Below are 14,965 nucleotides of genomic sequence, written 5' to 3'. Positions count from 1 at the left end.
AATCAAGCTCTAATATTAATTGTTTGAGCACAAACAAGTAGCAGAACCAAGTTTAAAAGTGAAACTTTCTTTTCTTCGACAAAAATAGCTATAAAACATGGCGGGTTGAGGTATGTAATTATCGTCTTTCAACATTTATGACACATCAGAACAAACAAAAACACCCCCCAACATCACCAAGTTGAGACTTTTGATCTTTAACATTTTTTACGCACACAAGAAACTGACTAACGCCAGTAATTTCCCAAAGAATCCAGCTATCGTGAATATTTCAGGATGACTAAAAACATAACTAACCCCACCTAAAAAGGAAAAACTAGGCTGATTTTAACGGGGTTCAGCTCTCGGGGTCTACCTTGGTCGGAGAGTCTTCACCCACCTGCCCAGGATCTTACTGACGCAGCCGTGGCTGACCCGCAGCTGTCTGGAGATGTCGCAGGGCCGGACGCCCTGGTGGGCCAGCTCCACTATCCGCTGCCTCACGACGTCCGGGAGGGGTCTGCCGTTCACAAACACCCCGCCGAGCTGGTTCACACCTCCGTGCCCTACGTGGGACACAACAGCAGCAAACAGACACAGACGTAACATTACATAAGGTCGTATGAGAAAGGAACGTGCAGGTAAGTGTTTTTTGAAAAAAACATTTTTTATTTTATTTTCAAATGGTGAAGGATTACAAACAAACATCACAGATAACGTATTGGTATGAGTCTCCTTTTTATGGATCAGGCGTGCCTATGTGTATTTAAGCCACAATGGAGGAATTGTAAAATCCAGCTGATTAAAAATAATTTTCTTTCATTGTATCGTTTATATATTTAAAAAGAAACAACTGCATTTATTCAGAAGGTTGTTCACTCTGTGCCTCATTTTCTGAATTTCATTAAAACATCACATTGACTAAATATTAAACGTTGGATTAGATATTAGTTTTTATCTGAAGTAATTATGTAATAAATCTGGACTGAAATGGTTTCTTTTTTTTTAAAGAAAACAAAGAGAAGACACGATCAAAACATAAAAATCTATAAAGATGAGCCTGCACGTTTTTTTGTTTGTTTGTTTTTTAGGAATAAACATTTTATATACATGTGTTCAGTAAAGAAAAAAATGCATATTCCATCAGATTTTTTTTTTTTGCGCAGCATTTATTCTTTTATCCCCCTGAGTTCAAAACAAAGCAACACATCCAACATGCACTTTTAATAAGAGATTAATAACTGCATTTAATTTAAAACTACAAATCGAACACACTGTTATCTGGAAGTGCACCAAACGCCAAAAAAATGTCTAATTGACGAGAACATCCTTTTAATATGTTGGATGTGCCACACTGTTTCAGGCAGCTTGTGCTCCAATTTGCTCCTTAAATTCACCCTACACTGACCCGTGAGTTTGACAGAAATTTATTTTATATATTTCTAAAAAAATATTACGTTAGCAGAGTCTTCAGCGACTCAACATTTGTGATATTTTCCTCATATAGCAACTGCACGGCTCATTCTGGCTATTAAGTTACGAGCCCCTTCATTTTCCCTGCATGGTAATTTGAATAATTTAACGAGCTTTGATTACTCATATTACATATTATTTAGTAAGCCAACAGGTTATCAATTATTCACACACATTCTCCAAATTACAAGTAAACCACACTGAATGTGGACTTAAGTTGGATGCTGCTGGATGGATAATTTGAATAATAGATGTGTAACTAATGTGTCCTGACTTATTAGGCCTGCACACACGCACACACTCACAAGCGCACACACAAATATACACACACGGTGCGCGGGAAGCTTCAGGGAGATGCACGTGTGAATTAGAGAGCACCTGCTAAAGCTTGTTCTTTGTTTACTGTGACAAGTTTCATTTCTGCACACCGCTGCTGTGCGTGGGGAAACTTGATATTTTAAGACAAATTTTCAAGGTGGAAATTTACACACCAGATAAGGTGTGAAATATGAGGGTTTTTTTCTTTCTCTCCTTTTTTATTTGGTTATGCTATATTTTCCCGTTTGGCTCTGTTTACATTTTAATGCGCGAGGATGCCGGGTTCGTGTACCAAATTGCCGCGCTCTGCTGCGAGTCGTTACAATTTGCAGGAATAAAAAATAATTTCCCTTCTAGTTTTCATCCGCATGCGAGCAAAAGCTGCAGCGGCAAAGAAACTCAGGTTGTGCTACTTACGGTGCATCGCTGTGAAGGGGTCTGCTTTGCAGTGAATATCCATTGGATAGCAAAGGAAAGACAGATAATCAACTGAAGTCGCCGTTTCGCCTTCCTATCAAGGGGTGAAAATGTGAAGAAAAAAAGGTGATTCTACTCGATGGAGGGACTTAGTTTGCCCCTCCACCCCCGCTTCAACAACCGATCCGACGGCAACTTCTGCCCCCCAAAGTTGCCCCTCTATTCTTCAGCAGTCCAGTCCGGCAGCGGAGGTCTGGCAGGTGCACAGCATGACCGAGGGATTGTTTCAGGAACGCGCCCTGTGCTCAGTTTATCGGTATGCTTTCAATGAGGTGACCAGAGGTAATTCTCACAGCGTGCAGAGAGCAAACCGCGTCACTTTCTTGCAGAAATGAAGGCTCCAGCGGGCAGGGCCCGGTATCTCCTCAGTCCTGGTGGCCTTGATTCACGCGTCAAAACGGCGGACAAACGTGCACACACACACGCGCCGGGTTTCTGTGCGGCGCGCTGGATGCGTCAGGCTGGATCTTTGGAGCTGGGAATGAAGCCTCCCTCTGTGTCTGTGGTTCTAAAAGCTGCAACCCTCCCCTCCTCCCCCTCCCCTCCCCTCCCCTCTGCAGACCCCCCTTTTGCTTATATGGATGACTTGTCAGACAAAGGCAATAGATGCCAACACTTTGTGATTCGCCAACGCAAAAAACCGGGGGTCCAAATGAGGTGGTCTCTGGGTCTGACACAGCGGCAGGGAGGGGAGGGAGATAAACAAGGGATGGAGTCCGAGTTCCAAATGTGAATTTATGAGACATTACAACAGCTGCGAATTACATTTTTGCTGACAGGAAGTTTTGAATAAATGGAGAATTGATTTGTTTGTAAAATTTTGGTGTTTGACTGATCTTTTTTTTTTCACAGACAAACACTGTGTTTCCCCATGAAAATCTGAGTGTCCACGTCGTTTTACATCCCGGTTTTAAGCTCTAATCATCACTGAATTTTATCTTCACATTCTGTCATTATTCCATTTTTTTCATCATTTGTCTTTCTGGGCCCAGCAGCACCAAACAAGGCCCCAAAGAATTTGCTCCTCATCCCGTTTCCTGCTCTGATTTGCGACAGAGAACAATGCTCGGGCTGATCACGTAGGTTAAATGCAGACGTATTGACCTTTATTTCACGCGGCTGATGGTGTGATGATTGCACAGGTCCAAACTGGGAGCGCGGTGGTGGATGGTCGGAGGTGAAGGAGCTCTGCACACTGCAGTGCCGCCCGGCTTCTGTAGATGGCGCTGCATAGTTTCTCAAACGTGAAGGCAGTAGTGAAGTGAAGTGCTAAAAAAAAAAAGTCAAAGTTTGGGCGCACTCGAGTAGCCTGCAGACTCAGAGGTAAAACGTGTTCTTTAGGGGAAATTGCGTTGAAGTAATTGGCTGGTTTCATGCAAGGTGACGTCTTCACCTGCAGGATGAAATCAGGTGTTTGGAGGCAGATTAAGGTGCTATATTATTATCTTTTTTTAAAAAAAGATCTTGTTTTGAAACATCCTGCAGAAATTTTCAATGTGACTCATCTTTTCATTCACCACATGTTTCAATAATCTTCAGATAAATTATTAATTATAATTGCTACAGTGAAAATGAAGATGATAATTGAGCAATTCTCTCAAATGACATTACAATTTTTTTTCAAATTGATCCAAATTTTTGTCAGATTGTAATATAATGTAGATATTAGTACATATGTCTTTTTGTAAAATTTTATTTTACGATCTGTCCAGGTATTTTGCTATATTTGGAGTTCGCTGTTGAGGTATGGTGGGGTTAAGAAGGTGGGGGCCCAACTCTTTGGGGCAGAGGGCCACATCTTGCGCGCTGCCTCCTGGTCAGGTTAGAGGATGATTTCTCTTTTTGTTACTCTTTTTGGAGAGAGCTTCTGGTACAATATGTAGCACTATAGGCTGTAATTTCACACCCGGCTGCACATTTCCCTTAAAGCTACATTCTTTTTCTCCCCCCTCCTATAAGACCCCCACCACCATCACCATAGTCACCCCCTACCTCAGTTTTCTCCCCCCTGCCTTTCTCCCCCTCATGCCCTCCTGCTTTCCACAGTTTGATACCCCCCCCCCCCCCACACACACCCGCCAACAGCAAAAATTAAGCACGCAAAGGAAGAGCAGAGACAAAATGTTGAAATGTTTTTAGAACACAAATGAATACACTGTGTTTGTGTGTTTACTTTGTGGGGCTCGTGTTTGAACAGCGCGTGCGGTGTCTCTTTTTAGAAGGGGCCCGCTCTATTCAGCAGCTCCAGCACGGGGTCAAAGAGCTCCTGAAAGGCCATTCAGGATCAAACTAAACAGCAATGTCAATTCACTCTCGCTTTAACTTTTACCTTCCCTGATTAGACACATTTCAGGTTCTCTGACCAATAAAGTCAGAAAAGCTGCACAGAGTTTGCAAAAAAAAAAAAGTTGAAACCCTCTGAGTCACAGCTGCGGGGTTTAAGACGCTGCCACTGCATGTCAAGAGTTTGCAAAAATGTTTTTGGAGCCTGCGTGCACCCATTAGGAGAGGTGTAATGTATTGACAGAGAGCAATTTATCTTTTACCCCGCTTCCTAATGGCCTGTGCAGAGGAAAGAGGAGAGGTGGCATGCAGGAAAAGGAGGAGGAGGAGGAGAGGAAAGAGGGAGCACCGATGGTCCAGCAGCTCCACCCGCCGAACATCAGCTCACTCTTTCAGGTAGCGGGGAGGAGGATCGAGGCGTCTGAGTGTTAGTAAAGTAGTTTCATTTCTTTGAGACATGTCACATCAGATTCCTCTTTTTTTTCCTTCTTCTTCTTCTCCCGTGCAGGCTGCTTGCTGGCTGTCTCGCGTTAGTCCGACGTCACCAATCGATGTGAGTTTCCCTGCAGAGGGGAACTGACACCACTGGTTGTAAGTTGAATATCAATCCTTTTTGGGCTTTAAGCGTTTCATCAGGAGATTAAAGGTGATTTAGATACATTTGGGACCATTCAGGCCATCTGAAACGTTAGATTTGTTGTAATATATATATATATATATATTTTTTTTTAATATATATATATATATATATATGATTATAACATGTTTGAATAAATAACTGATTTAATACATTTATTGTCTAGCGTTTTTATTTACTCTAAAATTGTCATAAAAACACATCAAACGTTTAGGATTCTCGCGATAATTTCATGGTTTTGCAGACAAGAAAATATTTGACAAGTTTCTCCACAGCCTCTCCACATTTCTCCACCCTCACATAGCTACTGAAATACTCACACTGCTTTGTTGGAGCTCCTCACCGGACTCCTGCAGCCAGGCTACTACACTTCGGGCTACAAATCCTTGCTGCCGTGAACAGATGGAGCATCAATTTGATTCCATCCTCGACACCGTGAAAGATTGATTTTGCACTTGCTTTTAATTTTGTCTATAATTAATTGGATCGTTACAACCGTTTTCCATCGACTCCCCGGGTTAAACGTATAAATTTAGAGCCTCGTCTGTTTGTTTGTGTGCCTTGCTTTTATTTTTATTTACTTGATTGTCCAGTTGAAGATCCTGCAGCATCAACACTATTCTAAAGAAAAGAAAAGAAAAGAAAAGTGGTCCATGGCAGCACAAGCCTCTTTGAGGGTCATCTTCCTGCAGCACAGTTAAACCTGCTGTGCATTAATATTTCAGAGTTATTATATTCCCAGACTGTGGCCTAATACTTCCATACACACTGGTCACCTCGTGCACGTCTAAACGAAAAATCGCTGCATTTTCTAATCTTTTATTTTTAAAGAGTGAGTTCTGCACACACTGCATCTCATGTAATGTTCCAGTTATAGGTATGTGCTGTGCAACTCAAATTTTACTATAGGATCCATATAGGTGTCACTTTCCTGTGAAGGCAAGCATACAGATTTCCAAAAAAATTAATAAAAAACAAAACAAAAATACATATCACGCACGATTTAAAAAACGTAATTTTACAGTGAGCTTTGCATCCTGCTCTTCTAAGGGCTCCTGTAGTCCGCAATAAGAACGTCTTTGACTGCACTGGGGTGAAAAATCACACTCAACTGACTGAATTTAATTGCTGTTTGATACGTGAAATTCAGTTTCTCCACCCTGGATTGAGGGGGAAAAAAGTGTTTTGAATTTACTGTAGAAAAGTAATAAAATATCACAATTGTTTTAAACGCTTCCTTGCATCTGTAGCCAGTAAATTGCCCGTTTTGATGCCATCCTGCGGCTTATATTTCAAACCATATTGTCGCTTTGTATGAATGTCCCAGCTCAGACCGATCTTTGATGGTAAATCATCAAAAATTAAGAATAGGCGTAAAAGTCAATGCGAAAGTTTACAGCTGCCAGGGTCGTATTTCAGATGATAAAACCCACACAGGAAGAACTTCTGCTGCTGGCAGTCTGTCTGTACTGTAACAGCAACAAAAAAAAGAAAAAAAAACTCCTCACAGCCACCTGCGCTGTCGGTGTTACAATTAAACTCGTCTCATATCTGCAGTGTTTTCAGGTTGGCTGTTCAGCTGATGATCTGTTCCGTCATTACACAACACTCAACACACACTCTGAGTGGTTCCGGTGATTTTGAGTTGTATTAAAGATCCAAATGCAAGTGAGATCAGGTTACATTACTTTGATTGGAAACACTTTGTTAAATTGCTTTTCATACCCTGAGCGCAAAAGCAGTCAGACTCTTGAGTTTGTGAGCTTTTCCTTGCCTCAGGTACAACAAATCATTAAGAGAAATTAACATCTCATTTGCATTTAAACATGAAAGAAAGGCCACATTAAAAAGAAAAAACAAAACAATCATTGTTATTATTTCTATGATCATCACAATCATTATTATTATTATTTGATTTAGAATCTAACACAGAGACCAGACTAATTTCTCCACTGTTTCACTTTGTCTTCCCACCTCCCAGTATGCTTTGAGACACCAAATTGGGGAATAAAGCTCCAGCTCCTCATTCATTATGCAGATTTGCAAGTAACTGTTAAATGTGCCCTGCAGTGCCAGATTAAAAATAGGACTGTATCTTGTCATTTTCAAAAATATTCTCCATGTTGCATTTATTGTACTGGGAACAAAAGCTAAATCCCTTCTCTTCCCCATCAAACTTTCCACATGAATGGTTAAATGTGTGGCCCTCTGGTTGTAACTCAACAAAGTGTGGTTAGCAAGGGCGTCAGGAGTTCAAATCAAGAATATTGCAGGTAATTGTTAAGGAAAATCTTGCTTTTTCAAGAAATGTTATTGTGGCCTTACTCAAAATCTTTTATTTTCATATTTTGCGGGAAAGAAAATAAAGCATCATCTTCTTCATCTGCAACAGAGCTGCATGGAAGCCCGTCTTTCAATGGATAAAGGTAGCACACATGAGCCAGCCCTCCCACAAGGCCCAGGGTTCATCGCTGTGGGAGAATCAGGACTTTTCAGTACTGCGTGAGTGTGTGTGCCGCAGACGTCAGCCTGAGGCGGCTCGGAGGTGTCCCGCCAGCTGCCTCTGTCCCAACCAGACAGCCAACAGCTTCCAATCACATGTCAGCAATATGGGAAACAGAGCTTCTGTCCAGTGGGCCATTGACATGTGTTAGCCTATGGCATGTGAATGCATAATGTAGCAGTCACCTCCTGGTGGCAGGCTTTGAACTCAGAAAGGTTGATTTTTTTTTCTTTTTCTTTTTTTTTTCAGCCTGGGGAAGTTGATTTCTCTGTTTTTTCCCTCATGTCTTGTTGTTTTTGTTCTTCTTCTTGCATCTTTGTCCTTGCTAGTTATCATCTGTGTAATGATCATATGATAACATGAGAAATGAAGGCTGCACAGTGTGATTTGCTGATTAGTTTGTGTGTCTGTGGGTGTGTGTGGGGCTGTGTGTACACATATATTCCTCTCCCCAGAAATCTACGGATGAGCAACTCCCACATAAGCTCCTGATCACTTCTGTAAATGCTTCCTGTCACCTTCAGTGGTGTAATGATCATGAAAATTGTGACCTTGATCTATGGAAAGCCATAATGTGACTGAATGGCCTCCTCCCACACACTTTCTCACCAACTCTGAGCTCGGAGGTGCGCTAAAGGACGGCTCTGAAGAAGATTGTTAGGCGGTAATAAAAAGCCAGTAGTTTGGCTTGTAATGGTTCGGGCATTCCTCCTCTTCACAGCCATTTGGCTAAATCTTCAGCGATGGAGGTCTCTGTAAATGTAGATGAGAGTCTGGGAGATGCTTGTCCTCAGGCACAGAAGAGATTTTATTGTCTGGTGGTCCAACATGATCAAGCACATAAATGTGTTTATAGGACAGAAGAGTGCAACGCTGATGTTATGTCCTGCACTTGTCATTTGAGGGTAGAATTTAAAAATTCTTCTTCCATCCTTGTGTTATTGCTCACATTATCATTCTTCACTCCAGAGTAAAGAGCTGTGACTCTGAACATAAATGTTTGTTTTCTAAAGTGTATTTTCTCTCTGCTTTAAATAAAGTACGTGTTTACAAGAATCCCTAATGTGTCACAGTGATATGTTTGGCACAAGAGCAACTTTTCCAACTTTTTGTTTTTCATTTTTGCTTTGCTCCAAGTGATGGCAAAGAAAACCAAAACATCTCTGGCATGATGCTGCTTGAATTCTCGTTTAGTCTGGAAAATCTGGTTTGCGCAACATTGTTTATGATCACACCCTTGCCAGCTTTTCATATTTAAACGAGCAAAGGTTTAATTACCAAATGATGACAGTGTCATATGGTGCCATGATGGCACAGGGTGTCTAATGAATGCAGAAGAGCGAGGGACGCGCATGCGACACTGAGTGACAGTGGGATGCACAGATCAAAACAGGGGAAAAAAAGAGGGGAGAGACAGTAAAACATCTGTAATTTGCACTTCACTAATGTTCAATGGTTGCTCATGGATTGAGAATTTTCAACTATTGTTTGGCAGATGGAAGGGGAGAAGGAGGGAGGGATGGAAGAGGAGGAGGGTGCTTCTAAGCAGCATATTTACATCTGTATATCAACCCTAGATTTAGCAATCAGACGCAGGAAAAACCAACTGCCTCCGAAAACACTCTCGGGGCGTTGCATCTATTACCTATTTTCCAGCAGCGCAAACATTAGAGAACGATTCTGCCATTCGTTCTCAGAGGTGTATTTAAATTTGCCAGGACAGCTTGTAGACTGTGGGGAGTTTTCCTGCTCAACTTGTTCTATCTATCTCGATATAATCACGAGACAGCTTAGAGCACCCGACCCGGGTCTGCTCACACATCAGAGTTAATTTCACTGAGATGTTGATGTGCTCTGAAATATTGCACTGAAGTAGTATCAGTTAGTGGGCCGCCAAAAGATGTACATGCTTAACCAGGCATGAAACCTTGCTGAATTACACTGTATTTATACTTATCTCAGATCAGCGCTTTTGTCATTAAAATTTAGTCTGGTAGCATGTCTGTTTTATGGATCTGTTTAATGATGCACTGTGTAATAGTGTTACAATGTATGCCTGAGGTATTGGCACATTTTACTCAATAAGTAACCACGGCAATGTTCAACTTTCAGCCCTTGAGGCTTAGCTCTCTCCCATAGTCCTTGTAGTTACTCTTAATTTTTTTTTCCATCCCAGTATTTATTTGCAAGTCATGGACATTATGTGCTACATATAGTACTGTCCCTTTGTATTAAAAATGTACTAAAATACAATAACTTTCATCAAAAATACTTATATTTGCTTCTTTACATGTTGTGAGTTTTGTTTGGAAAACCTTCAATTGAATGGGTTAAACAAGTATAACTATAATTACTAATCATAAAAGGTTTACCAATTAATTAATTAACAAAACTAATTCCATGCAGCAACATTATAATTTCTCTTTTGGATTTAATAATAATTAATAAATATTCATACTTAATTAATTTTTATTTCATGCCATTTAATTGAGTTTTATGCTGAATTGGAAGTTTAAAGTATAATTTTTCCAAAAGATACCAGAAAACATTTTTATTTCTGAATGTATATCAGCTTCGATGTGTGCAGCTACTGATTTCCAATCATTTCCAAACGGTACCGAAATAAGTTGGCAGGCTTTTTGAAACCCTCACTGCAATATATCAGACTTGATAGAGTTCAAGGTGACTGATTAGAAAACTTAAACAAGTTTCAATAGTTTGCCAGTTGATTAATATGCCATATGGAAATTATTGGAAGTCAATAGTTCCCTTCAGCGATAGCAAGCTAATGCAGGATTGGTCACAGGAGGCGTAACATGATATAAATCTGCCAGATCTAATGGGAAAAAGAAAATTTTCCCATTAGAAAAGAAAAGAAAAAAGAAAATTGTCATGAAATAGAAAAAATAGCATTTGTGCTGATGAACACCAATACTGTATTATTTCTCTTGCCACCCGACACAACTTCAGCAAGTATTTCAGTTGCTTAGCTTAAGTGTCTGCAGCCAGTAATCCTGCAATAAATGATATGTTGATGCAATACATTATTACAGTGTCTGTTTCAACGCAAGCAATGACGAGTATTCCTAATTTTAACTAAATAGTTTTGAGGCCTAACCTTAACCAAGTAGTTTTTTTGATGACTAACCTTAACCAATTGTACTGTAATATGTAACATATATTGAGTAGTTTGTAAGGTGTAAATCAGCAATGAAACAACACCTGAATCCCAAAATGAAAATTCTAACTGAAGTTACTCTAAATGGTCAATGGTTAGAACAACAGATAAACTGAAATGTGATAACAGTTTGTTACTATTTTATGAAACTACAGTAGTCACTGTGTAAACTGTGTAGTCACAGCCGTGTCCATGAGGACAGAATACAACATAAATCATGTCTGTGACCTGTGAAAAAATGACTTTTTTGTGAGTATTTCATGTTTTGCTATGAAACTAGTTTGCATAAAGACACTGCTCTGACTCAAAATAAATCAACCAACCACTCCAGTTTTCTTTAAAACTTCAGTTTTTAGGCATTTGAGTAAAACCATAAAGGTGTTTCTGGATATAAAGGATACAAAGATATCAAAGAGACGCACTGAACCTCAGGGCTAATTCAAAAGGTCAAAATCCTTAATCTTTGGAAATCATCTAAATCTAAATTATACCACATCTACACTTGTTTATTTTCAGGCAACCTTGTAATCTACCATTTGTATGTCACCTGAGTCTCTTTATTGTTTCCATTGCTACCAATCAAAGTTAGATATTAAAGCCTTATAGTTCCAAGAATAGTCTTCAGTGTAGAAACAAGCCAAAAAACTGTAAGGACTTTCCACTCCTGCATTCAACAACCCACAAGAGTGGACCGTGGAGAGCTCATCCTTTCATTAGTAATTAAGTGCTGTTGTCATGCTGTGACGTAGTGAATTTACCCTGGCCATCAATCCTGTGACACTGAGGACTCCTGCCCCTGAAGCCCACACAGGGAGACACATTTTCAACTGTAAAACTATAAAACTGAAACATGTTCTTTAAACTCGTGTTGTATGCATTGAACTGTTAAATTGTCATCATTTAGTCACACTGAGGGACTCTCTGTCATTTCTGATGTCGATGTTGAGCCGACTCCTTGTTTCCAGTGCAATCTGCATGTACACTGAGGCAGACACATGTTGTAGCAGTTGTTGCCAGTGATACATCCAGGCCCTCTGACTGTACAGGTCTCCCATGGCTCTCTCCCCAGGACTGTGAAAACATCTGTCACGGCGGCTGCCATTTTCCTCTGTGGTCAGAGCGTCAGGTGAAGGTGCTGCCTGCTAGCCTCATGACATGGTACACATGGGTACCTTCAACAACAGTGCTCATTAACAGGCAAATGGAGCAGGAGCCTCTGCAAATTGAGCAGCGTTTCGCCAGTGTCGGCCCTGCCAGATTCTTCAAATAGCCAAAGTGACATCACAAGTGCCAGCCCCCTTTGCCCCTACCCCCCTCCAAAAAAATTAACATCCCTAATCATGTGCCAGGCTAAACATTATTCTTCATGATTCAGATCAGCCATGCTTGCCCTCCATCAGCAGAGCATCTCTCCTCTCTCTGGGCCAAAAGCAGCCAGCCTTGGACTGATTGCTCAGGCTTTTGTGCCCTTCGTTTGTGAGAATGGCAAATCGATTCAAAAATCATCACCCATGAGCAGCTCTTATGCAGAGATGGGTGTGTGAGGGGTGCAGATATGAAATGGAAATCAGGAAAACAAAAAGTGGTGCCCTGTTTTTTAAATAAGCATGACTTTCTGTGATGATTGCCAGTGGGGTTGGACTTGTCACTCTAGTAACCTTTTAAGTGAAGATTTATATTGTGACGTGGACGTAGTGAAAGGGTCTTTTTTTAAGGCAAGATGTGATCTTTTAATAAGTTTAACAAAGCAGATGCTTAAACATAACAAAGTGTTTTTTTTCTCACTAACCCAAACAGAGAATGAATGTAAAAGCGGAGCACAAATCTCATTGTCATTGTCATGAGGACTGACACGTTCACCAGCCTCTCATCCTAACAAGAGATAAACCATCAAAACGGATCAACAGAAATAAAAATAACCAGGAACAGAGAGGAAGCTTGTCATATTTAATTAATTACTACCTATTAGAACATTTGTTTACATAAATGACGTGCTACAAGGGGTCTGACGTTAATTAATTTAAAGTGTACTTCCCCATCTCACTCCCCACATTGTTCTGATGAGGGCTGCTAAGTTACTTTCATGGCAGGTAAACCTATGTCTCACTGGATTTCCATCAATGGCTCTGAGGTGTGTATGGAACAAAAAGCTTGCCGCACAGATTAGGGAGAATGTTAACACGATTACTGATTAATAATGCCAATTAGAATTTGAAGCAAGGCAACAAAGACAAACAGATCAGCACAACAATGACAAGTGAAGGGAGATTGTCTGATGTACTTGATTTGAATGAGGTTTTTAAAAAACATTTAGAAAAAAACGTGTCCAGTTGAAAGTAGACATATGTCAGAACTGCTTCCAAGTGAAGCAGTTCTGACATACATTTGTCAGCCAACATACATTTGTCTGTCATTCAGTTGTATTTTTAGCTTTTGCAGAGCAGGGAAAAGGAGTAAGAAGTGCTTATCCATGTGTCCTGTTGACTTTTTTTGTGGGTGTGCGTGTGTGTGTTGCCACTTCATCAGTGTGTCTGCGAGTAAGGTGCAGCACTGCACACACAGTATAACTGGTGTCTCAGGAGGCCCCTCTCTGGACAATGATGTATTTAAGCCCCAACAGAGGTCAGATGGACTCTGTCCAGAACATCACCTGCAATCAATAGTGTTGGTAAACCAGGCACAGCTGAGCAGACATGGAGAGTCCTCTTCTAAACACACTGTGAGGGAACCGCATGGGCCATTGCACTGCTAAAACTAGGAGAAGAATGGCTCAGCGCGCTGCTACTTAAGCACAGGCATCTGAGGGAGTTCTTATTCCTGTTGGGATCCACATGGCAGATTCACACTGCGGCAACACTTCCACAAAACTGCAAAAAATGATGCTTTTAAAAGGCTGTGCTTAAAAAAGACGGGTGTCAAAACCTGAACATAGAATAATTTACAGAATATTTCAATTTAGCAGCAGATACAGTTCGCGAAGATTTAATTTAAAATGTCACAAACCTTTGGTGAAAAGAAACTTGTTAAAATGATCAGATAAATCTAAAAGCAGTTTTGTATATTTGAACTTTTTCTTCTTTCAACAAAAGATACCAGTGTTTCTTTTGGTTTCATTTGACATGCACATGTTGTAAATTCTTTTTGTATAATTCTGTGCTTCCAGGCAGCCCACCAGCTAAATACAAAATGTTTGAGATCATGTTCAAAGAACATTATATTTTGAATGGGCTGATGATGATCTAAAATCTGCCTTTTTTCCTATTCAGGTCAATATACTGTAGATATAATATTGTGTTTAATAGTTGTCTTTGTCTTTTCTCTGCATATCCACCTCACTACTGTAATCTAAATATTGTTCATAGCTTTCCTTGTCATCAGCAGATTTTCCTTTTTACTCCATGTTGAGCGTTTTTTTTCTTTTTTGTATGGTTCCCATTTCTGATCTCTCCCATGTTAGAGTTCAGATGAATAACAAATGTAACTTTCAACTGTCTGAACCTTTTGTCATAAGAAAGCATTTCCAAAGTGGGCTGGATTCACTCATGTGTCTGTGAACTTGAGCCCCAAAAAACAATGAATTCAGAGCCACTGAGTGTCAACTGCAAGTGGATTTTGAAGAATTGGCACAGTCATTTAGGCAGCACCTCACATCCTTCACAAACAAATGAAGCCCCCACTGCTTCAAAGTGAGATTGATCTCCTTTTGAGACTCTGCACAAAACACTGGGATTCTGAATATTGAGAAAGGTGCCTCTCTCCATGGAAACCCTCAGCGAGCGCGCCCTTCCCCCCATCCCATCCTCCACTGGAGTGATGTAGAAACAGAGACCCGGTGGAGTTTTTCAACTTCATCAATATTCACTCATTCATCGTGAATCCTGGCAGCAAATTCTCGACTGTATTACTGGATGGATGTTCTCCTTTGTCACTCCGAGGAGTGTCTGAAATGGAATTTTAAATTAGAATAGAACAATTCCCAATTTTTATGGACTTTGGTCACAGCTATATATATCACTTAATGATGGAAAACTTTTCAATTTTCATGTATAGGTCTTTGGCACTATCCAGCCATTAAATAGGTCAGGGATGAATGTGCATAGTTTACTCTCAGTCCAAT

The sequence above is a fragment of the Leuresthes tenuis genome, unplaced genomic scaffold (genome assembly GCF_036924035.1).
Source record: "Leuresthes tenuis unplaced genomic scaffold, fLeuTen1.0.hap1 SCAF_20, whole genome shotgun sequence".
NCBI lineage: Eukaryota > Metazoa > Chordata > Actinopteri > Atheriniformes > Atherinopsidae > Leuresthes > Leuresthes tenuis.
The sequence above is the reverse complement of the archived record's forward strand: the minus strand, read 5'-3'. Positions refer to the sequence as shown.